At 26.3% G+C, this 27345-nt stretch overlaps 1 protein-coding gene across 1 annotated transcript in view; it reads left to right on the top strand.

Annotated features, from left to right (window-relative positions):
• The window catches only part of LOC107441971 (cell adhesion molecule 2), an 81235-nt gene that overhangs the window by 807 nt on the left and 53083 nt on the right, over positions 1 to 27345 (top strand). The window lies entirely within an intron of this gene.

The raw sequence follows: 27345 nt of genomic DNA, 5'->3' as shown, positions 1-27345 counted from the left end.
TTTGCTTACGTGATTTTGCAATTTGGAAAAGTGTTTTAATGAAGATCTATAAGTATAATATTTCATACAGTAAAAAATATTTCAAAAACGCAAAAAAAATTCTTTTTGTCATTGTTGTTTCCAAGATTTAAAAAACAAATGGTTAATACAACATATATTTTTTCCAATGTAGAATTATAAGAATTAAAAAAAAGGTAATATTCAATTCGGTCACTTTATATTCAATTAATTAATTCAGTCAATTGATTAAGTGTGATGGATGTTACGAAGTAAAAATAAAGGAAGAAAGAGTTCATTCAAAGATTTTTCAAAATCGTTGTGGTGTTAAAATTATTAAAATTAAGTAGAGAAACACTCTTCGTTTGCTGCTGTATAATTGTCACTTCATTTTCTCTTAAAAAATAATTTGAGACTTAAAATTAAAATCCATCAAAGTAATGTTTTGATACATTTTTCCGAAAAGCATTAATCACTACTAATTACTTTGATACACTATCACAAAAGTAATTATTAAATTATAACGAAAACAACTTTCTTTGATAAGGTCTTATATCTTTACGTGATTAATAAAAATATATATTACTTTTCAGAGTAAATAAAATTTTTAAAAAAATATTTTCAGCCAAGAAGCATACCTTAGTGATTTTAGTAAAATTTAAACATGCTACGAATTTTATAAAATGAAGATAAATAATATTTTTTTTTTAAATTTTTCACATTTTTTCATATAAAAAGCAAAACAAAAAAGTAAGAACAGAAAAATACCCCCCCCCCTCCATTACTGTTGCTTACGGTGGCATCACGTTTCCTTACTTAATACATATGGGACAGTTCTTTGAAATTGATAAATAAGAATATTTTAGTACTTTTTTTTTTAAGTGATTACTTAATACTTTTAATATTTTTGTATTGATACTTTCAATTATTTAAGTGTACCATTAAAAACATGTAACGATTATAACATGGAGAGAATATTTTCTGTGAATTCAAAGAATATTTTCTGTGAGAAGATTTGTCTCAAAATTTCGAATTTTTAAGTAAAAGCTTCAAATTCTGATTTAAGTTGAGTCAAAACTGTCACATTTTTGAGTCAATAAATGCTCCTTGCTTTTAAAACTTAGTTTTAATCTTCAAAATGCAAGTAAAATTCTCTGGAAACTTACAAAAATGCTGCCTCTTTTTATCGATACAATGGAGAACAAATGCAGCTCTTTGCTCAGTAGGTCACAACAATGCTAGCCAACTCTTCAGCGTCCACCGTGTGTAGTTAAATGCCCAATATCCCTAACGAACTAAATAATGGCATGTAGAACCTACTTAACAAATCTAAATCACAACTATCTGGCAAAATTGAAAAAAAAAATTTATATAAATTTTTTTAAATTTTGCCGAGAAAGCTAAGTCGGTCTTATGATGCCATATCTAGTTTCACGGTAACATACTCAAAGACTCCTTCACTGACTTACGCATCCATCCTATTTTGGCCAGTTCGTTTTGCTAACTACTCGCACTTTTCTGAAAATCTCAAGAAAGAAACTTTTAATAAAGAAAAACTAATTTTTCCTCCTATTAATTAGTAAAAGAATTTTCGTTTTAGTCTAGCCATTACACCATAAACGCATTTTTTTAATTTTTTAATGCTGATAGCGAAAAGCATTGGGAGAAAGAAAATTCTTGTAAAATTACTGTACTCTATAGTAATCACAGTAATGAAGAAAAAAAACATACGTTTGATTTACAAAAATCGAAGCTCACGTTATTTAAACCATTCGTTTTGTAATTTTTCCTCTTATATGATAACGGCTTAATAAATAAAGCAAATAAATAGCAATGGAGTAAATTTCAACGTATAAATGATTTTTATGCCATACTCTTAGATATCATGATAAAATTATCAAATTTTGAAACTAACAAACTTGATAACTAACAAATCAAACGCGCTTCAGCACTGCAGTAAGAACGTTCTATAAAATAAACTCCCTCTATTTGCGCTTTTACCTCAAATTGCTCTTCTGTTTTCATATTTTGTATTCTGGCAAACTTATTCCGAAAATATTTTAAATCATTCTTGAAAGTTTTCCAGTACATGTAAGTTCATTTGTATTCGCTACTCGCTTTACAGATTTCGTTTTGAGTTTTGTTCTGTTTTTTCTTTACATTTTATTTTCTGTTTTTAACGTGATATTTATTACTTAATGTATTATATTTTGCTTCAAAAAACTTTTTGAGTGCTCCTCACACGAATGTATTGATATATTTTGCTTTGGCTATAATGATGCAATATTAGAAAACACTCCTTTTTGCGGATATAATCGTGTGGGCTGATGAGGAGATTATATCTTTTTTTCCGGATTTTTTATTAATTTTTTTTAATTTTAATTATTTTTCATACTATTTTATTTCATTTAGTTTAAATAATTTCTTCTTCTCTTTTCATTATTCTGTAATTTTTTCAAATTTTCTCTATATTTTGAATAAATCAAAATCATTCTTAATCAAATCTATTAAATAAAGACAAATAAAATGATTAAGTATAATTTTCTTTCCATTTAATACATTTGAATGAAATCTCCCACCAAATAAAGAAATTACACGGAGAAAAACAAATTCTGATAAAATTACCATACAGTATGGTATTGACATTTTTATTAACAAAACAATAATTCTAGTAATAAAAACTGAAATATACGGTATTTAAACTATTCATTTGATAGTTTCTTCAGTTCAAATAGTAACAGTTTACCGAAAATTCTATTTTTTAAAAATCATGGTTCTTATTACCACACATTCAGTAAAAAATGAGTTAATCAAAAGTAAATTTAACCATATAAAAATTTTTAAGCCATGCTTTAAAGTTTCATGATGAATTTACCAACTTTTACCACACATAACAAATTTTATCGAAAACTGTACAACCAAATTTTATTGTTAATTTTACAAAAATTATTAGAAAACAGCATTGGAAAAAATTACCTAGCTTTTTGGTGTTCTCATGGAGTCAGAAACATGGCAAAATTTTACCATATTCAGGTAGTTAATGACTATACTTTTTTTCTTTATAAATACAGTGTTTAATAAAACAGCATAAAAAGGCTTAAAAATAACTGTAATTATACATTTTATTAAATAATATATCAGAGGTGGCCAACCAGCGGCTCGCGAGCCACATGCGGCTCGTTGAAGGATTATTTGTGGCTCTCGATAAATGTACCCGAGTTCCCTTTTAATTTTTGTGATATTATATTTTAAAAAGTTATTATCGTTCCGTATATGTTTCAAAATGTCTTTTAAATTACTGAGGACAAATATGAAAGACTAAGTGTAACGTTGTTCAATTCAAGGTGAGTTTTCCATTTCCAATATAATTATGACACAAAAAGCATCTGGAGAATTAGAATTAATAGAGATGCAAGAAGATCAAGCTTTACAATTAAAATATAAGTCGACGTCGATTACTGAATTTTGGAAATTTGAACCAGAATCGAAGTATTCTGAATTAAAAAAAGCTGATTGTAGAATTGTTTCTTCGGAACAACGTACTTATGTGAATCATTTTATTCCACTTTAAAATTTGTGAAATCCATAAACCGATCAGTATTAACTAACTAGCATTTGAAAAAATTACTGAGAAGTGCTGTCACCAATTATTCACTAAATTTTAAAGAATTATCAAGTAAAATAAATGTGTTTAATTTTTAATACTTAAACTCAATCCACATATTTTGTACTTTTGCTTAAATGTTCTCAATAAATATAATTATGCTTTTTTGCATACCTTTTAAATGCGTTTTTAATTGCGGCTCGCAAAAAATTTCAAATTTTGAAAAATGGCTCGACTATCAAGGAGCTTGGCCACCCTTGTGATGTATTTTTCATTGCAGATTTAAAATGTTTTCGTTCTTTATTAAAAAAAAAAATATCCGAAATAACAACCTTTCGTTTTTTCTTTTCTTTTTGGAACTAATTTTGTGAATTTATGCGAAAAGAAGGAATGAAGTATGAATATTTAATCGAAAATTACTTAAAATGTATTATATATTAATATTATGCATTATATATTAATATTATAAATTATATATTAATATTATGTATTATATATTAATATTATGTATAATATCTGACTAGATTATCTGTTAACTAACTTTATATTTACACTTTCTTGAAAGTAGAGATAAGAAACTTGTGTCAGGAAAATAAAATTAAATTACAGAGTTGTTGGTTGTTCATGCTAGGATATGTTCAACAGTGTTGTTCGTGGTACAACATACCTAAATATAAATGCCTTTATTTTTTAGATAATTCACTTCGTATATAAGCTTTTCACAAGTCCTCTTTGAATTTCTCCTCTTACCCAGAATTGTCTCTGTAACTTCAGAGACTTCAGGGAGAATAATTTAGATTCAGGAATTTTCGCCTGAAAAGCCAAATCATTCAAATGTAAGTTGCTGATATATTCCGCGATATCCTATTGCCCTGCAGTACTTACAATTTGTAAGGTAATTTATCTTGCACTGGAAATGCCCTCAAACACATTTACTACTTTATTCCAATAGAAACAGCTGACGTATTTGCCATATTCGAATTCTGAGAGGGTAGGATAATCCTGGTTTCTATAGACCAACTCATCTATCTAAAAATAGGTATTTTGACCTGAGTTTTTAATGTTCTTTTACTTATAATTACTCAAAATATCTGATAAATTAACGATATACTCAGGAGAATTAAAGATCCTTTTGACGATTGTTTTAGAACAGTTTTAACCCAATTTCTTACTTGGCTTTCAAATAACAGAAGGAAAAGAAAAAAACGTTTAAAATATCACACCTCCCTTCCATTTCTTTTTAAAACTTAACTATTATTTCATTACTTCACTTAAAACGCATTTGCGAAATATATATAAATAGTGAAATTTTGATGTAATCAAATTCGAGTTAAAACTCATAAAATAAGTCTCGCCAATGGTTAACATAATTTACATTTAATTTTAATTGTAATGAACTAAACCCAAATTTTGTTTATAGTGTAAAAATCAAGCTAAAAGTTTGAGTTAAAAATCTTATGCAAATAAAGGTTAGTATTCAAGAAAATGAAAATTTTATGCTAATAATGTGAAGGAAAATGTGAAGGATTAAATTCTGTGTGAGATAAAATATTAATGTCAATGGAAAAGAAACCTTTTGAAACTTTTTTTTTCTCTCAGAGTTTTGTGCTTATTGCATATTTCATGCTACTTTAGATTTACTCAAGCATATGTCCTTTTAGTTTTATATGAAGTTATTTTTCATATAATAGTATAATGTATGTTGATAAAGTCAAAATAAGTTAAATTAAGAGGTATGATTTAATGTTTATAATAAAATTATCCCTCATACATGTTTGAGATAAAAAATTTTTAAGAAAAACGTGCTCATAAATAAATATCAGTCTGAAATAGTTAAGAAATATTTTTATTTAATCATATTATTTTTCGACCTGGATTGGATGTGATTTTCTTTTAAATATTCCTTAATTTTGAATTTTAACACTTAATTTTCATTTTAACATTCACTATGCATTTAGTAATTAATGTAGTCTTTTTATGCCCAGGAATAAGGGTATTAAAATTCATTTTTAGCTTAATTTGTATTCTATAAATAATTTTATAAATAAAATTAATATTTTGTTTAAAATGTAATTTTAAATTCTCTCTCATTTCGTATTTAAATAATATATACTAATTATATATTTATTTTTGTTTGTTTGTATTATATGATTTATCACAGTTATTAGTCATTATGAACGCTGATTTGTTAAATATAATTTAATTTGGCTGCAAAAAGTGCTTCACTGCCCAACATTATCTCTAAATTCTCAAAATTACTTGATTTAAGGAAGTGATGTATAGAAGACTCAAAATAATTACTTAACTTTAGCACATTTTATGTTAAATATTAATTTCATTTAAATAATGTATTTAAATTATATATTTATTTTCGTTTGTTTGTATTATATAATTTATCACAGTTATTAGTCATTATGAATATTGATTTGTTAAATATAATTTAATTTGGGTGCAAAAAGTGCTTCACTGCCCAACATTAACTCTAAATTCTCAAAATTACTTGATTTAAGAAAGTGGTGCATAGAAGACTCAAAATAATTATTTAACTTTAGCACATTTCATGTTAAATATTAATTTCAAAGTATTACACTTTATCAAAATGTGAACATACAATTGATGACATCTTAATCTCCCATCTATGTCCTTTATTTAAAAAAGACTATCTATTAAAATGAATGTTATATTTCCTAAGGTATTCAAGAATTAAATTATACATTATAAGTTTAAAATGCCTTTAACTGAACTATTCTTAGAAACCAATATTCTAAGAGGGGAAATGCATTTGACTGATGATATTTATTTGTGAGATGCCAAGATTTGTGTTGAAGGTCATTAATAAACTCGTATTTTTAAATCCGTAACTGAGGAGCAAACTGCAATTAATGCTGCCCTCGTAAAAGTGATGACTTTTCTCTGTTAGGCGTGGCATAGGCGATGAGCTGAGAAACATTACGTTTCGTTTAGATACAGCTACGTTTTGAAAGGGGCACTTAGTATTTAGAAATATATTCGATTGAATTAAAAATTTTAAATATTTTGTCCATGTTTAGTTTATTTGATAAAAGCTCAGAGATATTGCTTGTTCGATATAAATATTAAAAAATATTCCTGTAATATACTTTTAAATTTTATAAAATGGTGACACTTGGCAAGTGTTTAATTGATAATGTAACGTTTATAGATCTAGTAAAAGAGTGTTAAGTTTGTTTTATAGTTTGTTTATTGATTATTTTGTGTTCATTAGATATTTTTGTCAATGCAATCGACGTAAAATTATTTTGAAATTTAGTTTTAACTAAACAAATACTTATTAAAATAGTAAAATTTTATTCCGATGCACTGTTGAAATGTTTTTCTCATTTATTATTTATTTTTTTAAAGTAATTGATTTTCAAATATAAAAACACATCAGAGTAGATAGTGCATTTAAAACTATTCTGATATACAGTGCATTTTTGGAAAGCTTGTCAAATTTTTCGATAAATATGAAGTTTTAGAATGGATCATTTAATTTTTTCTTGAACTGAAAACATTGATGAATATTTTTGAACATTTATTTTTTTGTAACTAAGGGTTGTTGTTTGTTTGCAAGCAACCTACTTTCTGATAGATCTTCTAAAATTTTCTTTTTGACGTGGAGTTCATGTTAATTTCTTTCAAACTATGCTGCTTTAAGTTAAATACGTTTTTCATTAATGTATTTGTCTCTCTTCTCATTTACCGTTAAACAAATTTTTTTGTGAAACTTTTTTAATTGATGTGTTAGTAGCACAGCAGCTGTTTTTAATTTTTTTAAGTTTTACGTTTATTGGCTTGATATGTTTTTGTTTATTTATGAAATGAAGGAAATAGAATAAAAAATGAAATGGAATTTTTTTATCAAAAAATCTTCAAGAATAAAATTGAATCGAAAAACATTATTTCTGATTAAAAAAAGTGAAAAGCATTTCCATAATATTTTTGATCTGGAGAAAGAAAGAAAAAAAAAATTATTTATTTACCTCAAAAATAACTCACATGAGAAAAAGGTTGATTCAATTTTTCTCATAAATAAATAATTAGCTATTAAACGTTGTGCTTCATAAATACTATATTTAACAAACAGAACAATGTACTCTCGATATCAAAATTCAAAACTTTCATTTACAAAACAATTATGAATAGGAATTCATATAAATTCAGTCACCATTTTTGAATTGATTACTCTCAAAGCTTTACTTCAATGTTTTTAACCAACATGGCTAGTGCCTCATTTATCATTAGGCCTGAGAGGCCCGGGCCTAAGGCACCCACAATTCTGGGGCTACAAATAATTCCTTCTTGTGTATTTTCTTATGAATTGTCTATTAGAGTTATGAGTTAACAAAAATTGAAACAAATATAATCTTAAATTTACTGATACATCGTAGTTTTCTTGTATTATAAGTAATTTAAAAACACTTCATAACTAAACCAGGGGACCCCTGACAGTTCTGTGCCTAGGGCCCTCATATTTCTAGATCTGGCCCTAAACATGACAATTCTGCTTTTAAGTTAACTTTGTTTTGATTTACTTTCATTTAATGATAAACACAATTTCTGAAGAATAGATTAGATGCAGGTTAATGACATAAGCAGAATGCATTTTAATGACATTTTAATTTGGCTGCTTGGCATTTCTTTATTGTTATTATTGTTACATACTGAAAGAAAATCATTCAACAAATAAAATAGATGATTTTATTTATTTATGAAAATAAAAATAAAACGATTTGAAATGTAACTTAAAAAGACATAAAATAAAAATTTTCATGTTGCTTCTTTTTATAAAAAAAAATATATTAAGTTGAATCTTATTTTAGGTTAGAAAGGGTTAATTCCATTACTTCCAGAAGGATTTGGTTAATCACCATGCGTTGTGCTTTATGAAACATACCTTGATAAACAGAACTTGTATTCTGTTATTATGTTCAAATTTCCCTACTGCAAAACAATTATGAACAGGAATGCATATAAAGTCAGACTTTATAATATATTTTTGAATTAATTAGACTCAAAACCTAATTTCATTAAGTCTTTGAGAGTACTGACAACACATTAATCTGAGCTAAAATTTTCATGTTCCCTGTGAGCTTTTAAATATCGTTATTCTGTTCTAATACAAGTAAATAGATTAGATTTCGTTCGAACTGTCACGTTGTTTCTCCGCAGTTGTCTTTCTGTTTGTGACAGGCGCTATCTAAAACTGTTGGCTGTTTTAGAAATCAAAGGGGACAACTTAGCGTGGAACAAAATCCTATTCATGCTTTGGCTGTCACCTTCCATCAGTCTCAAATTTTCTTTAGTGGATCATTTTTCTTTTTAAGCTAAAAAGATACATATTTTTTTAAGCTACTGCGAACCTTATTTTATTTGGACTTAGAAGGAAAATATGTAACTTCTATAAATTGAGAAAATAATATGATTTTTAAAAACAGCAAAAAATTTATTATTTATATAAATCAATTTAATTTTCATATAAATTTATAATGCTGTCTAATTCAAAAATGATTTGCAAATGTTTCTTAAATTATGCATCCAATATTGTTTTTCAGTTTTCACATATTACCGAAGTAGACAAAAAATTTAACATTTTCAAATTCTTACCAAAAATTATATATGGTTGCACATTTAGTTTTTAGAGGTAGTTTAATTTAATTGGAAATTGGAAATTCGTTTCAGTATATTAGTAGATTTTTTAGATTTCCTCGTTGTGTTTGAGATATCAGTATATTTCCTTGTTGCATTTAAGATGTCGTTATATTTCCACGTTATATTTGAGTTGTCATTATATTTGAGAAGTCATTATATTTTCTCGTTATATTTGAGATATTGTTATATTTTTTCTTTATATTTGAGGTATCGTTATATTTCCTCTTTATGTTCGAAATATCGTTGTACTTTCTAGTTATATTTGAGGCTTCTGTCCCTACATACTTGATGAAAAAAATGTTGCATAATCATCTGAACTTTTCCTAAGTAAAACCATTGATAAAATTTAAAAACAAGTAGCAATAAAATAATTAATACCAATTAAAAATTAAAAATAAATCTTCTTAAATAAAAAATCAAATTCTGCGAGCTCACATAATATACATAATACGGAATTCTTTAGAAAATGTTTTATGAACTGATAAGAAATTATAATTACACCCGTAAAATTATTATTACAATGGTATTTATTAAAAGTTTTATTGAATACAAAGTAAACACTTAATAAATAACTGAACAAACTTAATACTTTTTTCGGAACATAATAACTACTATCGAATTAGATTTGATAATAAAAAAATGCTGCATTATCACCAGAACGCTTTCTACGTGCAGCCATTGATTAAAAAATTTAAAAAAAAGAAACTGACATAAAATATTTTATCATAAAATTAATATTGGAAAAATAAAACAATTTACCTGAGCTTATGATATATTTTTAGAATCGTCTCTTAAAAAGATACTTTGGGAACTATAACATGTTACTTTTACAATAATATAAAAAATAAAACTGCATTGAAAAAAATCTGGTAAAATTACCGTACTATATGGTAATGACATTCCTGGTAAAAAAAATCATAATTCTGGTAATAAAAATAAAAATATGCGGTATTTACACAATTTATTTCGTGATATTTCCGTTCATATCGTAGCGGTTTACCTGAAGTTTTGTTTTTTTTTAAATTATAGTACTTAATATCACTTATTTAACAAAAAAATTAAAAACTGAAATATACATCTAACCGAATAAATGGTTTTTATGCCATGCTCTAGGATGTGATAAAACTACCAAATTTGATCAGACTTACCAAAATTTATCATTATTAATTTTACCAAAATCATTATCAGAGCGCTTCCGTAAAACTTACCTAACTTTTTGGTGTTCCCATTGAGCCAGACACACGATAAATTTTACCATATTCTGGTAGTTTTGGCCATATTTTTTTTTCTCAGAGTAGGAATTGTGGTTACATGCGTTACCATAATGTGTTTAGCACGCAGAGCAGATGTAGAGTTATAAAAGTATGACTCTGCAGAACAATTAGACACTTGTACACTTTAAAGATTTTTTAAAGTGCCTAAACCTTGAATTGTAAACATGCAACAGATGTTTGTAATTTATAACGAAAGCAGTGTTTTTTTATCATGTCATAATTTATGCAAAGTATTAAATTTTCTAAAAAATTTAATAATTATGTTTTTTTTTAATTTTAAACACATTAAAATTTCAAATATATATATTATACAATACTTTTTTTTAAAAAAAATTGCTTCCAACTTTATAAACTGTCTGAAATTTATTTTTATTCTAAGCATAAAACTTCAGGAAACAATCAAATTTTCGTAATATAATTTTAGCGAAGCCAATTATGGGCCTTGGCTCAAAAAAATATGAAATTCATTTCTTTATTGCTCGCTTTTTCAACGTCATAACTACACCCCTAATTTGGTTGTCATTTTAAGTTCTAATTAGTGTAGTATAATGAACGTTCTCTGCGCGTTTTTTTGAAAAAGCGAGAGCAGTACTCATTGACAAAGCGTGTAGCTCCGGAAAATTAAAATAAGCTGTTTTCTGTCGATTCTTGTATTTTCTCGTTTAAATTGGACAATATTCGTTAAATTGAAAGTTATTTACTAGATCTTGACAATGCATTAAACATTTCAAAAATAATGAGCAAAAAATATTTTTTTCCAGACTGATATGAATCATTAGTCACAGTAAATTTTAAAGAAAATATTTACATTTTATTACAAAACATTTGTTTTATTTAAATTTTAAATGCAACTATTTTTAATAATTTCTTAGAAGGAAAAAAATATGCACTTAAATATTAACGTCACATAAACACAATCAATTATTAAAACTCATTATTTTATTTTTTAATTAATTTAGAAATATTCCAAAAATGTTTCAAATGGTTTCGGTTATTATAACGAAATTTCATGACACCACTTACCTACAAGGAAAAAATTTTAAAAAAAAGAAAAAAAATTTAAAAATTGAATATTAGATTTCGTTCCACTTAACAAAGTAATATTTTAACAATAATCCACTTTAACGATAACCACTAATATTTTAACAATAAGTGGATAGATTTACATGCTATTCATTACGTATTTTAAGTTTTTTTCCAGCGAAACGCATTCAGCCCAGTAGTTTGGGGACAAAAACAATCCCAATTTGGAAAAAAATGCCAGCACAAGATTTTTTTCTTTGCTTTAACTTTAACTGCTTTTTTAATGTCTCAATATGAATTTGCCAAGTTTTTCCCCTTCAGGGAGGGTTAGCGTCAACTCCTATGTCAAAAATGACCTGAAATAGAATGTTTTTGCGGTATTTTCAAAATTGAAGAAATATAATCAATACTGAAAAAATATGAATACTAAAGAGATAACATATAGGTTTATTTCTCATAAAATCATAAAAGTATGATATGTATTATTTCAAATATGCTTACCTGACCTATCGTGAAAGTTCACCTAAATTGTCAACTTTTCAAACAAATTTCATTTTTTGCTATAATTGATGCTGGAGTGAAGTAAAAAACATTTTGGTAACATTATTGTTTGAATAACGGCTACTTACTTGATGGTTTGCCGTCCTTTTTTTTCTCTAATAAATTATACCCCGATTCAATTATCCCCAGTTTCAACTATTTATGCGTGAACGTAATTCAGAAAACGTAATATGTTTTTTCAAAGTTTTTTTTATAGTAATGAGGAAGAAATTATATTCAGCTCTATTTTTCTATCAATGGCAACTTCTTTGATGTTTTAGCGACAATTTTTATGTTATTCTACTTCATTAAATAGCGTTATTTCGAAAGTGAATTAAGTGACGACAGATCACCATGAAAAGAGAACTATTTTTAATAATAAAACTACATGTCAGATTGTGTAACTTTAATAAAGTGATTAATATTACATAGTTACATCTATATAACGACCCCAATCATTCAAATGGATGTTATAACGTGAGATGTGGGTACGCAAATGTGACAAATATTTTTATACAACTAATAAGTATCAAACTCTTCTTGTCAAACCACTCAATACTTAAAAAAGAAATGCAAAACTGCAAGAATGATTGGTAGTAACACTTGATTTTTTTACTTATTTTTACGCAAAAATACCATTTTAAATAATAAATTATGAGAGGAAAAAAAGAGGGCACATTAAAAGCTGCGTACAATATTGAGGACTACAGGTCATTATTGTCAATACCACAGGTTTTTAATTGAAAATAAACCCCCCACGAAGATGAGGATTTCTCAAAAAGTGAGAATAGAACTTTAAAACAAAATAAATATGATTGATAATTTTCTTGCATCACTCTTCAAGAAGTTTTCAGATTGTGAGTACATTCTTTCGAAGAATGCACATGGGTTTTAATTTGGCTTTCAGCGTAACAGTGCACTTTCTGTTTATGATTTCATCTGAGTTTTGACTATAGATCATGACCACCTAGAGATTCAAAATGTGTCACACTTACTGTGTGGTAACATAAAAGGAAATAGCGATTTAAATCATTTCTACGGAACTCTTGTAAATTCTATCCTTATACCAAACATCAGGTATGAAATGCTCCACAATTTTAGAAAATTGTAGAGCATTTGTGCTCATGTTGAAGAATATAATGATAGTAATAAAGATGATGATTGTGATAATTTACAAACAATCTTGATGAATGGAGAAGAAAATAAATTTAAGGATGAGGAATTGTTGTAATTAAAAGCAAAGAAAGGCTTTTGTCGAAATATGGAAAAACTAAACAAACGATTGAGAATAAAATAAAAATACCTTGAAATATTCTTTTCTAAGTCTTTTAAGCATTATTTTTCTTTTCTGAAAACTAACTTTATTTTAGATAAAAACAACTACAACTCGCTTTAACTTCTTAACTTAAAAGCTCGAGGTAACTCGAGATTTTTTAATCTTTTGCAAAATAATTGTTAAGTTAAAGGATTAATCTGAATTTTCTTATAAAATATTTAAAGTACTAGTAAATTTTATGATTTAACATTTGAATTAAACATACATTGACTGCCTCGATATTTCAAAAAAAAAATTATATGCATGAAAAAATTATAATTATCTAGTGATGCTTTTAATTGTAGCCAAAATTTTAAACATGTTTAGTTACTGAGAAATCATTTCACCACTAATTTGAACATTTTGTGGAGTGACAGAACCTCTGTCATGATTCTTAAAGACCTAATGGTGCTTTCGTGGCAACATAGGATATATTTTCAGTGGGTTCCTTCACACATGGGCCTTCAGGGCAATGAAACTGTTGAGACATTCTTGCAAAAACCGGGGCGTCTGGCTAATCAACTTCAGGTGTCGAGTTAACTTTTTCTGAAATAAACTCTGAAATTGAGATTGCAAATCATAAAATATGAGGACTTCTCCGTCCCACTTCTTGTATTCTGGGAAAACTCCTGGTAATGCCTTTAAGATTGGGGATGATAGAACTATCCAGCTAATGAGAGGATATATGGAGAGTCTTACATATATTGATGGACAAAAATCTTATTGTGTGTTCACCAAGTGCACGTCAACCAAGCCTCCCCAGAACATCTCCTCCACTACGTGGGGCTTTTGCATGAGGACCTTATAACTACCCCCTTTTATTGTATATGGCTTTTTGAGAATTCATGACCTCCTGGACATGGACTAGCTTGAAGCTAGACCTTGAGGAATAAGCCATAACAACAATATTGTGTAGAGATAAAACTTCCAGTTGGCAGAAATTCAATCAGGATAACTTTTACAGTATTAATGATGCTGAATTTTCCATTTTTCAACGTTTATTTATAATATAATATAATTCCTTGTTTTCTAAAAATTTTCATTAATCTCCGCATTTTTTAGTCAAGTTTTTCGAATTATGTTTACTTCGGAATCGAAAGAGAGAGGAAAAAGAAGATAGTTAAAATCGATATTATGGAACTGATGATAGTAAATTATTAGCGAAATAAAAAGACGTCAAAACATTAAAGCAGTAAGCATTATTTAGGGAATAGTAGTACCAAAATATTTTTTACTTCATTCTAGAATCAATTATGGAAAAAAATGAAATTTGTTTAAAAAGTTGAAAAATTAGGTCACTTTTCTCAATAGGTAAAATATGCATATTTGAAACAAAATATATTGTACTGGTACTCATTTCGTTCGAAATTTACCTCTCTACCAGTTTAATATTCACACTTTTTCAATACAGTACAATGTTAAAAATAATGTATCAGAGACAATTTTTAAATACATTTCCTACCATTGAGAAATACTTCTGAAGCATTAGATTTTCGTGAATACAAAGAAACTTTTTAATTTTATAACAAAGCATTTGGAATATTTATTGTCTGTCGTTTTAAAAAACACTCATTTCTTTAATTTAGAAAACTCGTCTAAAATATGTAAAAGGCTTTATTTGTTAGGAAAAAAATCAAATTAAGTTGGTTGCCTTATTATTTTCTGTATCAGGTAAAAAGTTTCTTTCCCAAAATCTTTGCTGCTGTTTTTTGCTTATGAGCATTTCAAGTGTAATTCTGTTTTTTTTTTAGTGAATTGCTATCTTTATGAGCATTTTCTCTGATTTTATAACTAACAATATAGGTAAAATTAAAACTAACCATAAAGGATTCAGTAATATAATTTCTTGACCCTGTTCTCGCATGAAATGCACAAAATTTACTTAAAATATTATGTCATGAATAACCTTTGGTAAAATTAACAGGTTTTTATTATTCATGCCATCCTCTATGTTCCATATATTCCCGCTAAGATATTTTAATTAATTTGTCCAAGCGATTTTTTCAAGTTACAAAATAAAATACAAAATGCACTTTTATTAAATAAATGTGCTTTTTTTATTTTAAAGATTTAGATTTTTGTCCGCTAACTTAAGGGAATTCACAATTAAGAAAGACATAGTTCTAATAGTATAGTTAAAATAGCGATTGAGAGTTTAAGCCTTTAATATTATTTTTATACGCAACACGGATAAGGCAAATTGTCAAAATCAAATGAAAAAGAATTTTTACCATATTTATTCAATTTGTATAATATTATACACCATATTATTCTTTCATAATATTTTTTTTAAATATTATGTTATGCGTATCATTATTTGGGGTTTTTTTTTAAAAAATGGATCGAAAAATTTTGGATTGTAAGGTATAAAAAGTTTTGCACTGTTTTAAACTGCATGTTTTCAAATGATTGAATCTAAAATTTAGAGAATTCAGTTGAATAGTTAATGAGATATAAAAGTTTCATATCGTAAAAACGTTTTACTAGAACTATAACGTTTTTTTTTAGAATTATTAAACAATTTCCTATATAACTTAAATTTTGACATTCAAAATTACTTTTTTTCATCTAGCTCAGTAATCAGGAATTAAATATATAAAAAAAAATCCCGCAATCCTAAGAATTCGCAGAAACTTTAAGAAAATTGATACAGTCATCTGATTTGAAAAAAAAATTGTTGAATAGTCGCATGTATGTTCTTTTATGGCAGGTGAAATTCAAATAAATAAGTTAACAATTATAATTTTTTTCAATATCCACTTTTTGTACGTTTCATTTCTACGCATTTAATACATTTTGAGTAAAGAATTTCTTCTGTAACTGTTGTGCAATTTTATATCATTATTCGAGTTAACATTTATTCATCTTTGAAGCACTATTAAATAGAATGAAATACATTTTGTAAATGTATTAATGATAAACAAACGCCTTTAATTTTATGATAGTTTAATTTACTTACCTGTTTCTATCAATACCTGCGGCCTATTTAGTAAATAAAATATTTTGCGTAATTATTTATGTGAAAACACTTATAAGTGTTTGATTGTCTGTAAATTTTATTCTGCCCTTTGAAAATCTAACGGAGCAATATTTAATTAGCAGCAGAAGAAAAATAATTTCGGAATGAGCGAAAATACAAATTTCGCCTAAACATAGCAAATTAATAATCTAAAATTAGTGTGCTTCAGTTCCAAAACCATGAAATGTGGTATATCTTTAATAAATATTTCATTTAATTGCAGAATATTTTAGTAATCATATTATGTACTTGTGAAATTTATTAGCTAATGACATTTATGGTTCTCATTTTATATTCTAATTGTGTATTCTCTTTCTTATCATGCATGTATTTTTGATTTTAAAGCATTAGAATTTCAACTGAATGGCTTGTTTAATGCTTATTGATTTGCAATCTTTAAAAATTAAATCATTTACTGTAGTGTTAAAATTAAATTAGTTATAGTAATTAATTAAATTATTTTAGTTATAATGTTTTTTTAAAATTTCTAATGTGTAAAATAATAAGTAAAATTTTTCAAACATAATTATATAAAAGTTATTAAAATTCGTTATATTCTACACATTTCATATATTTGGTTATATTTATCATTACGAAAGTTCAAAAGTATATTAAACATCTATTATGCTTTAAAAATTCGATTGTAAAACTGAAACTGCTTTCAAAATACGACTTGCTCACTTTGAGAGAATTATAAATTATTTTTAGGTATCAATTTGCTTTAAATTTTATGAATTATCTTCAGGTATTCATTTATTTCTAATTTATAAATTATTTTTATGTTTTGCAACTTTTTACGTTTATTTCTTTTAAATTCCATACATTATTTTTCGATATTCATTTCTATTAAATTTTACAAATGAATGATGGCATAAACTTTACATTTTTAATATTTTTCACCGAACTCAAACATAGTTTGATGTTATGTTGAAAAAAACTGTTAGTGTGTATAAATATTTTCTAATGTGTTCAGTAAATATTTATAATTATAATTTCAAAAATATATTTCATTGTTAAATAATTAGCATTATAAAAATATTTTTTTCATTTTGATTTTATAAATTTTTGGAATTTTGTTGAATTTAATTTTCGGAAGTTTAAATACATTTGAACTTGTTAGTTATTACATAAAAAAGTATTTTTAGGTGAAACTTTTCATTAATTTTATCTTTTATTTTCAAATCATTATTTAAAATTACTTGAAAAATTCAATTTTAGAATTCAAAATTTCAATGAAAAAAGTACGATTAAAACAATAATGTTTTAATTAAACTTATTTAATACAACCATATTCAAAAATAATTCATGCTATGTTTCAAAACAGCATTAAAAGTAAAAAATAAAAAATAAAATTTTTCTAGCTAATTATGTTTTTTTACGTTTTATTGTGTGATGTTCGAATTTTTTCGAAAAATAATTGTGGATTTAGTGTTAAAACAACCATTTGTCGCAGACACTCCCTAGAAATCAGAACTACAGGATTAAGTAAGTAGCACCTAGAACAGAGGTCGCCAAAGTGGTCTATATAGACCCCCAGGGGTCTATTTAACAAAATTGGGGGTCGATCCGAATCGGAAGGGTCGAAGAAAAAACAGCTCTTAATACGTAAATCCTAAATATCTAATTGAGTATGTAAAATTTTTGAATTTTTTTTATAATTGACTTAATATCAGTTTNTCGTTTACTTTAGATATCAATTTTAATTATCAATACATGTTAAAAAGAAGGTAAGCATTAGTAATATGGATTAGGACAGCCCGCGACAAAACTGTAGCACATTTTGTATTTTTTTACAAAAATTAAAAAATTTCTGAAAATATTATTATTTTAATATGATGTGTGTCTTTAACTTTCACGTAAATTCAATCTGATCTAAGTACAGAAATAAATGAAATGTGGAGTTTCGAGGGGATTTAGGATTAAAATCGACCAATTTTGAATCCAATATAGCGAATCTTGTAAAAAAATACCAAGGCGCACCCACATCATTGGTTAAGAAGCAATAAATCTATAGTTACTTTACTTATTATTTCTACTTAGTTATAATTACTTATTATTTAATAAATATTACGGTACTTAAATTTCAACATTAATATATTTTTCTTAAAACTATTGTTACACAATGTACTATTACTTTAATAAATGTTTAAATCATGAAATAAACGTACAAACACAGTATCTAATAGAGTTTTATCTTAATTAACGGAAAATTAATTTTATGGGGGTCGATGGAGATTTCGAAAAATTATATAGGGGTCGATGATGAAAAAAGTTTGACGACCCATGACCTAGAAAGACTCGGACATAATTTAACTGATTCCAACAAAGAATTACTATGTAATGAAGATTAAATTTACAAGATTGCAATAAACTCAAGAATGCTTGAAAGCAAAACAAAAATTGTAAACAAGTTAAACAGAGTTTATAACTACGTTGTAATCATAGATTATTTATTACTTGTTATCACAATATTAGTTGTAAAAATCATACCTTTGTTTATAATCAATTTAAAAACTACAATCGATAATTATTTTTTATTCGATTATTATTTATCATCATGATTAAAAGTAATTTATTTCTTGTAATCAATTATATTATCTTTAATTCTGCGAGTGATAAATAACCTTGAACGAACAGACTTTATCTTAGCATGAGCCGTTCTAAGTACTTTAAATAAAGTGCTCTATTTCAGAGAAATTTTTAAAAAATTCCAACTACAGGAGAACTAACTCTTTTTAACCTTAAAAAGTGCACTACAGCACAAACACAAGCAAGGCAATTAAAATAATTTTAAATATCACTCTCATAAAAATCTCTTTGAAAATAAATAAAAGTATCAATTTTATTTAAATTACTTCCAAACTTTATGCAACTTTATGCAAACTTTATTTATTTCCAAACTTTTTTAGAACAATTCAATGCTTTTTTTGAAAGAGAGACATTTAACAAAAGTTGGGGGGAAATAAATCAATCTAAATTCTAAAGTATAAATTCCATTTAGTATGAACATTGTTTTTTCTATGACATATTATTCAAGTTGATAAAAAACTACATTAGAAATACAAATTCGGTTTTGTTTATAGTTTGTACTTAGTCACATGAAATTTTTAGGTCATCATTATTATTTTCTGGGTACCATTTCATTAACGTCGCGTGCAATTGTTCATTATGACATATGAACGTGACAAAACTAGAAAATGTAAAAAAAGAAAATGACCTATAATTTGATTTAATTACTGCAATTACAGTCCACTCATTCAGTCAATGTGTATAATCAAATGTAAATAATACTTATATTCAAATTTATGTTTTCCGGTAGATTTAACGAGTTTCTGAGAATTTTACATGCAAAAAAAGTTTTTTTAAGCTTCTTGAAATTCTTATTTACACACAAAAAAAAGAAAACTGTTGATGTCAAATAAAAAAAGTTTTCTAAAAATCTAAGTTGCAAATTTGCATAAGTTGAACATTTTAACTGTTTTGTAATTCAATAGGTACTAATTAGTGCTTACTTTTAATTTATTCTACAATAATCCTCAGAAACAGGATCTTTTTACAAGCATTTGAATCTGAACAATATGTCTCGGAAAAAGATTAGAATTAAAGCATTTGATATGAACGGTTATTTAGCATAAATGTTAGTAGTCTATACACATTAAATGAGATTTATTTAGAAAAGCTTAATGGAAAAAGAGTCATTTTGATTTTCAAATATTCTTCGCTAATTTAGTTAGTTACTTTAATCTGCAGTGCTTTTGTAGGAAAAACCGAAGGCACTCCTTTTTTTTAGGGATAAAGATCTTTTTTTTTTTTTAAAATCTTTTCAAAATATACAAATACTGAATTTGAATACAAAGATTTTATGAATTAATCATGTAATTAGTTTTGAAATGAGTTTAATAATCAGAAGTATTAATTTTATTTAAATGTAAGAATAAAATTTTCTTGCGAATCTTTCTGAGTACTTTAATTTGCATGTAATGAATAGAAAGTTAAGCCAATGAATGTTTTAAAGGTATTTTCATGAATGTAAAAATGAATAATAATTTAAGATTAACTGATCATAAGGAAACTTAAAATTATCATATTAATATGCTAATGATAGGTTTATTATTTTCACATTTGCTGTTTTTACTGATTTTTGATAAAAAAAATATATTAACTCATGTAAAGATTATTTTAAATTATTTTAAATAAAAAAAAGTCCTTAGTTCTAACTTTTTTTTACTCACAAATAAGAAAAACCTAGTAAAAACCCAAAAAATAATTTTATTTGCTTGTGCCATATTAGTGCATTGATAAGATTTATTAAAATGTTAATACGTTAGACATAGCGTGCGAAGGTTCGATAAAAAATAATTACATTGGCCACGTTATGAAAAAGTTTCTTGAAATTTCTTCCATGAACCGACTATATTAATATTCATTCTTGTATTTAATATATTGACTATGATAATTAATTATTCTTACATTTAATGTATCGATTAATTAATTAAGTCAGATATAAGAATAATTATTAGTTTTAGATTTCATTTTTATGAAACAAATATTAAAAAAAAAATTTCATCCTAGTGTCTTAAATATCGCGTTGAAGGTAGGAAAAAATACAAAATACTATAAAAAAAATTATTTTTAAGGGCTGTTCATTTTCGTTTTTGAGAACTAATAACGATATCTCTTGAATAATGTGTTCGTGGGAATTATTTTACTTGATTGTTGCACAGAAAGATGCAGTAAACTTACTAAAAATAATAATAATAACTTTATTATCATATTTAAGCGATTCCTAAGCATGTTTAAAAGAAAAACTACTTTCGATATAAATAAAAGAAGATATTTTCATAAACATTATAAAGATTTTCGTTTTTAATTTCGATTTTCTTTTAAATTATGAGAAGAATTTTCTATTCGCGCGCGTGTCAATCTAATATGAGTTGTATTAGAACTTTATCACAAGTGTCCAATCAATAAAAACTATGATGTGATCTATTATTTCTCTTTAAAGAATTATTAATCTGTTGTTTATTTTCAAAGACTCTTATAACATTTTTTTTCAAAGATAAAAAAAGCTGCTATGTCTAAATATTTTTTTTCTTGACAAAAAACTAATCAATCAACTCTTCATTGAAAGGAATTATCTTTAACAACAATCATTAATCCCAGTAATGGTCACCAGGAGGATAGATATGATTGAAAGATATTCATATCTAAATACTATTATTTTCTTCCTTCATAACATCATTATGTAACAATAAGATTTATATAGCATATTTCTATCATTTTCTGGAAAATATACTATAAGCATACATGCGAGTATATTGCACTGCTGGAAATTTTTCAGAAATAATGATTCAATAACCGTTGGTTTAAATGCAATTTTACCATATTCAACTAAACCTGTAAAATTACCGTTAAAAAAGAAAGTATTTAAACTGTAAAAGAATTCGATTATTAACTCTTTTTACTAAATACGATGAAACAACCAGAATTTTATGCATGTCAACCATATAAAGTCACTTAGTTCCTTAAACCTGGGTATATATTTCAGCCGAGAGGGCTAATTAATCTGTCAATCTCATGACCAGTTGAATGGTGGTTCGAATCCCACCATTGACACTTAAATATTTCTACAATTGTTTTAACTCATAAAGATTTTCCAATGTCCAGCATATCTCAATTGGTGATTTCGGAATATTGGAATACGAAACTCTCATTCACGCAGAGATGACAATACAGAGCTGCCTAACACAAAAATTCTAGCATTTCCCATCTCACACGATAGATGGCATCACCAGTTAAACTAAATAAACCACATTATTAATTTAACAAAACCCAACTCAACCACAACTTTACTCCAATGTTGATTATCTAACATGAAAAGCTTAGCATAAGCTAACTCCAATGCCCAGTTAAATAACATTTTTACGGTTTGAAGCCATGCTAAGTGGTAATGGTTACAAAACTGTGAAATTTGTAATCATGGTATATCAACTATACTAGTTGTAAATAATTTCCCAAACCATAAAAGTAAGGAAATAACCATAAACTTGAAGGTTAATTGCGGTGCTGTTCATTATATAACATGAAAAGTCTAGCATAAGCTAACTCCAAGGCCCAGTTAAATATCATTTTTCGGTTTTGAAGCCATGCTAAGTGAAAATGGTTACAAAACCCTGTAGTTTCTAATCATGTTTTCTTTTTAACCATACTAGTAGTAAATAATTTCCCAAAAAATAAAAGTAAAGAGATAACCGTAAACTTGACGGTTAATTACGGTAAATATACGATTAACGGTAAACTTAAAAGTCAAGACTGCAGACCATTAATTTGGAATTAAAATTTTAACAGTGTAATATATATTACAGTAATATTACATAGCTAAATTTTGTTTGTTTACATTTAATAGAATTCATTTACAATATACTAACTAAATATATAAACTGCTCTTTTATAACTCTAAATAAATAAACTACTTCTATAACTCTACTTTTTTTTAATATAAATCAAAATATTTGTATTGATTTTTTACTGATTATCAATGCAAGTAAAGAAACTAAAAACGTTTTTTTACGTATCGAACAAAATATCTATTTAAATAACTACATAGTTTGAGAAAAAGATTAAACATCAAATTTTTTTGAAATATTTAAAAAAAATTTAATTCAAATATTTTTAGGTTTTTATTACCATCATGGTGATTTTTCAGGAAGTATGACATTCAAAAGGCGTAATACTTATTTTATGAGTTATTTCTTTAAATAGAAATTTCTAATATAAACTAATCTACAGATTAATGGTTTAAAAGTATACTTCGGCACAAACTTACAATTATTTAATGAAATAATCATGTTTTATTTCGATTGAGCGAAGGATAAATGTCACTACCTTGCCTTTTTTTACCTTATTGGAAAAATTATGTTTTCAAACAATGAAGCAATGTAAAAAAATTCAGCAGATGATTCTTTATAGTATTAATTCTAAATTACGATTCGATTTACTTATTAAATGTTTCAAACAAAGTTTTACAGCACATGCTGAAAAATGTACACATTTGTTTCAAAAAATAGTTTTAACAATATATCGAATTCATAATTTATAACATAATTTAACATATTAAGCCAAAGAATTTTTTACAAATTTTAAATTTATGTGTTCTATTAACAATAAACATATTATTATTTTTTTTCTACTATTAGGTATATATTTTTCATATTTTTCTATTCTTCATGTTTGTATAATTTTCTATTATTACAGTAGTGATTATTGGAAAACAGGAGTTACCTAGAAGTAAAACATTACTCTAAGAATACCTAAATTTATCTTATTTTGTCATTTTCAGGCAATTTATTCATACGAGGTATACTAAAGACATTTTAGAAATTTTTAGTTCTTTAAAATACTTGCGCAATTCACATCAATGGCTTCATAATTATCTAATTTGAAATGTCTGACCGCGATTTGGCATGACCCAGCAACAATTTTGCTTAAAAATTTAATGCTTGACACTTCCTTTATACATGATTCTGAAGGTCAATAAAATTCATTTGCCAAATTTACTAATAAGATTTATTTGCAGTTTGCCATCGTTTATTTTTTAATGTACCCTGGAAACCAGAAGTCATATATAACACATTTGTTACAATCGTTTCAGTCTGCACAGTTACTGCACATTCAAAACAACATATATATTCAAAAAGCAAGTATAAACAATAATACGTATAATAAACCACCTGATAAAAATGAAATAAAGTGCATAAGTTAGCGAAAACTAAATAAAATAATTACTCACTAGTTTTAGTTCTACTTGTTTCTTAAATATATTTTTATAATAAAAATATTTCGTAAAAAAATGCAGTAAAAATTATAACGTAATGTTACTAGCTCTCTAGTAGTCACTTCTGTCTTCCCCATAAAATATTTTTAAATGTAGGCAATAGGGATAAAGCCAGAAGTGGGAACAGCAGCAATGACTAATAAAAATTTTTGAAAGATGATTTGTTACCAAAATCTTTAACCAAAGGACTAAATATCTACTACATTCCATCTGCTTACGAAGAATAATTCAGAATGAGATTCGCAGGGCACATTTGCTGTTCGGATTTAACTATCTCAACACACAAAATTTTCAAACGTAAGCAGATTGGCAGTAGAGTTAGAGAACGTCCAAAACTTCAATGGCTGGACTCTATTAACTCGGATTCACCTGATATGAAAACGTTTTGTTTCGTATGTTAGAATGGTAAAGGTACGTACGCTTTATCTCGCAATTCCTAGCTTGGACAGTGTAGCAGAAGGGGAGGCTCAGGCATACTTCTTTGGTTTCAATGTATAATAAACTTCACCCCTTTAAACTTTGACTCAAAGAACACAAAAGATATGTCCAAAATCAGAATATTAAGCGATCTTCCACCCTCCCACATAGTTGAAATTCTAATCACAGGTTTGAGTTTTCTTCTTCTAAAATCAATCAATATTGCATCTCATCTACCGAACTTGATTTCTCGGAATCACTGCATATTTTAAAAAAAAATATTCAATAATTTAGCTAATGATCTTTCGAGTATTCCATCCTTTCCCATTGTTTGGAAATTTATTCTAATTTAATCTTTTACCCCTGAAGTTCCCGCGGAACACCTGCTGCGTATCACCTTTTTATTTATCATCTTACTCAAGTTTGTAACTTTGTCCTGATTGGTTCATCTCCTTACTTTTCTAATGTCATTTGGTGTTTAGACACTGAGAAATGTTCTTGTCTAGAGAATCGAAACTATAGTCTTTCCATTTCTGTACTTGTACTTTATTCACGCGGTTTTCAATTTAGTCTACTGCACAAAGTACCTATCCTTTTGGAATTGTACTAAGTGTTCCCTATGTTCTTCTTTAGCTTTGAGAAACACTAAAATATCATCTATGTATGTAAAACAAAAATCAAATCATCGTAAAATCGCATTCATGAACCTTTGAAAAGTTTGAGATACCGATCATAAAACGAAATTCAGATACGGAAGCTCAAAACAACCGAAATAGTGTAAAAATTGCGGTTTTCTCATTATCATCCGGATAACCTCATATTTGCCGATAAGCTCTAACCAGATCAATTTTGGAAAATACATTTTCCCCTTTAAAATTATGTGAAAAATCCTGCAAGTGTGGAAGGGGACATTTGTCTTACTTGTCACCATATTGAGTGCTCTCTAGTCCCCAGTGGATCAACAATGAGAAGAACCCTTAGGTACCATATGCAAAGAACTCACCCAAAATGTGTAGTTAAACTCTTGTTTTTCTTCTTATAACTGAGCGGGATATAAACATGAAGATCCGATCATTATATCAATAGTTGTTAATGGTGGTCCTTTTTTTGTGCACTGTACATACATGCGCAAAAGAAAAAAAATATTTATGAAATAAGGAATTTTATGATAGAAAGAATGAGAAGACAAATTTACTTAACAAATGTACATGAATATTTTTAACAGAAAATTTAAAAAAAAATTGTTTTTTCAAAGTTACATTGTATTTTTGATGTATTTGTGCTTAATAGCAAAATATAAATATCAAAGCAAAATATAAATATCAGAAATATGTTATTAATGCTTTACTTATCATTATGGTACACAGTGAAACTTATTTATTTCCTAGGTTTTATAAAAAGGAGGTATTAAAATACTGTTATAAAAATTTTATATTTAACATTTTTAATAATTTTTACATTTTATACACTGTCCTTTCTAATGAATTCAAAAATGAAAATAAAAAAACTTAAACATAAGCTTTAAAAAAATATATGAAATTTCATTCTTAACCATCAAAACCATTTTATTTTAAAAGAGCTTGAAAAAAAATCCAAAGGACATTTTTTAACTCACCACTAATATAAAATTCTGATTTTAAGTAGAAAATTGAATATTGCTAACACAAAGTCGTTTAATAAATTTTAGCTAATATATACGTAACAGTTTTTTTTTCAAGCTAGCACGCGTGTATCAAAGTTTTTCATTACTTATTTATTTAAAAAGTGAATTCATTTCGTAATGCATAAATAATTTTTTCTGGATTGTAATAAATGAGAGGGATGTCAATATTAAATTCAGGAGAATAACCACAATTTAATATCCAAACAAAGCAATTTTCTTTATATCGAAGAAATATTTTTAAAACTTTCGAAAGAAATAATCTTTTACTTATTACTTTACAAAGAAAAATTTGAAACATTATTGCATTTTCTTCGAAGTTCTCATCCATTCGCAAAATTAATCACGAGAAGGTTTCACGACTAAAAGTTTTTTTTTTCGTTGCCAAACTAAAAGTAGAAAAGTTATGGTGAAGGATACATTAATTTTTCATGAATTAGATTTGAATTATAAGCGTGTGAGGAATTTCAGAAAGCCATTTATTTTCATTTCCCTTTTCCGAAACACGTTGAGTTAAAAATGAAATGCGATTCTAAATATTTTTCCATTTTTAAAACTGCAATTATCAAAAATAAATCAGAGGTCGTTTCTACCTATTTAGCCTTATTCATATGAATTGAAAGCTCAGTTGGAAAAAAAATGGAAATTAATATGCAAAGCGAAATATAAAAATAATTTCTTGAAATTGAACGTTAGAAAGAATTCTTAATTGTATGGAATGTTTGAATTCGAATAAAAAGTTTAGTTTATTGTAATTTGGAAATTGTCTTAAATGAAAAATTACAGATGGCTCATAAAATCAGACACTAAATGAGAAATAAATGATATACATTTATACTAATTTCTATTTCACATAATATATAATTTCCTAAATTGCATATTTATTACTTGCCTTTTTTTCTTACAAGTATATTTAAGTAATTAAATAATTTAGAATATATTAAACTAAAGTATATTAAGTGACAATACCTATTTCTTACCTTTCTTTATTA

The sequence above is a fragment of the Parasteatoda tepidariorum genome, chromosome 1 (genome assembly GCF_043381705.1).
Source record: "Parasteatoda tepidariorum isolate YZ-2023 chromosome 1, CAS_Ptep_4.0, whole genome shotgun sequence".
Taxonomy (NCBI): Eukaryota; Metazoa; Arthropoda; class Arachnida; order Araneae; family Theridiidae; genus Parasteatoda; species Parasteatoda tepidariorum.
This window is presented reverse-complemented; position numbering and strand designations above follow the sequence as displayed.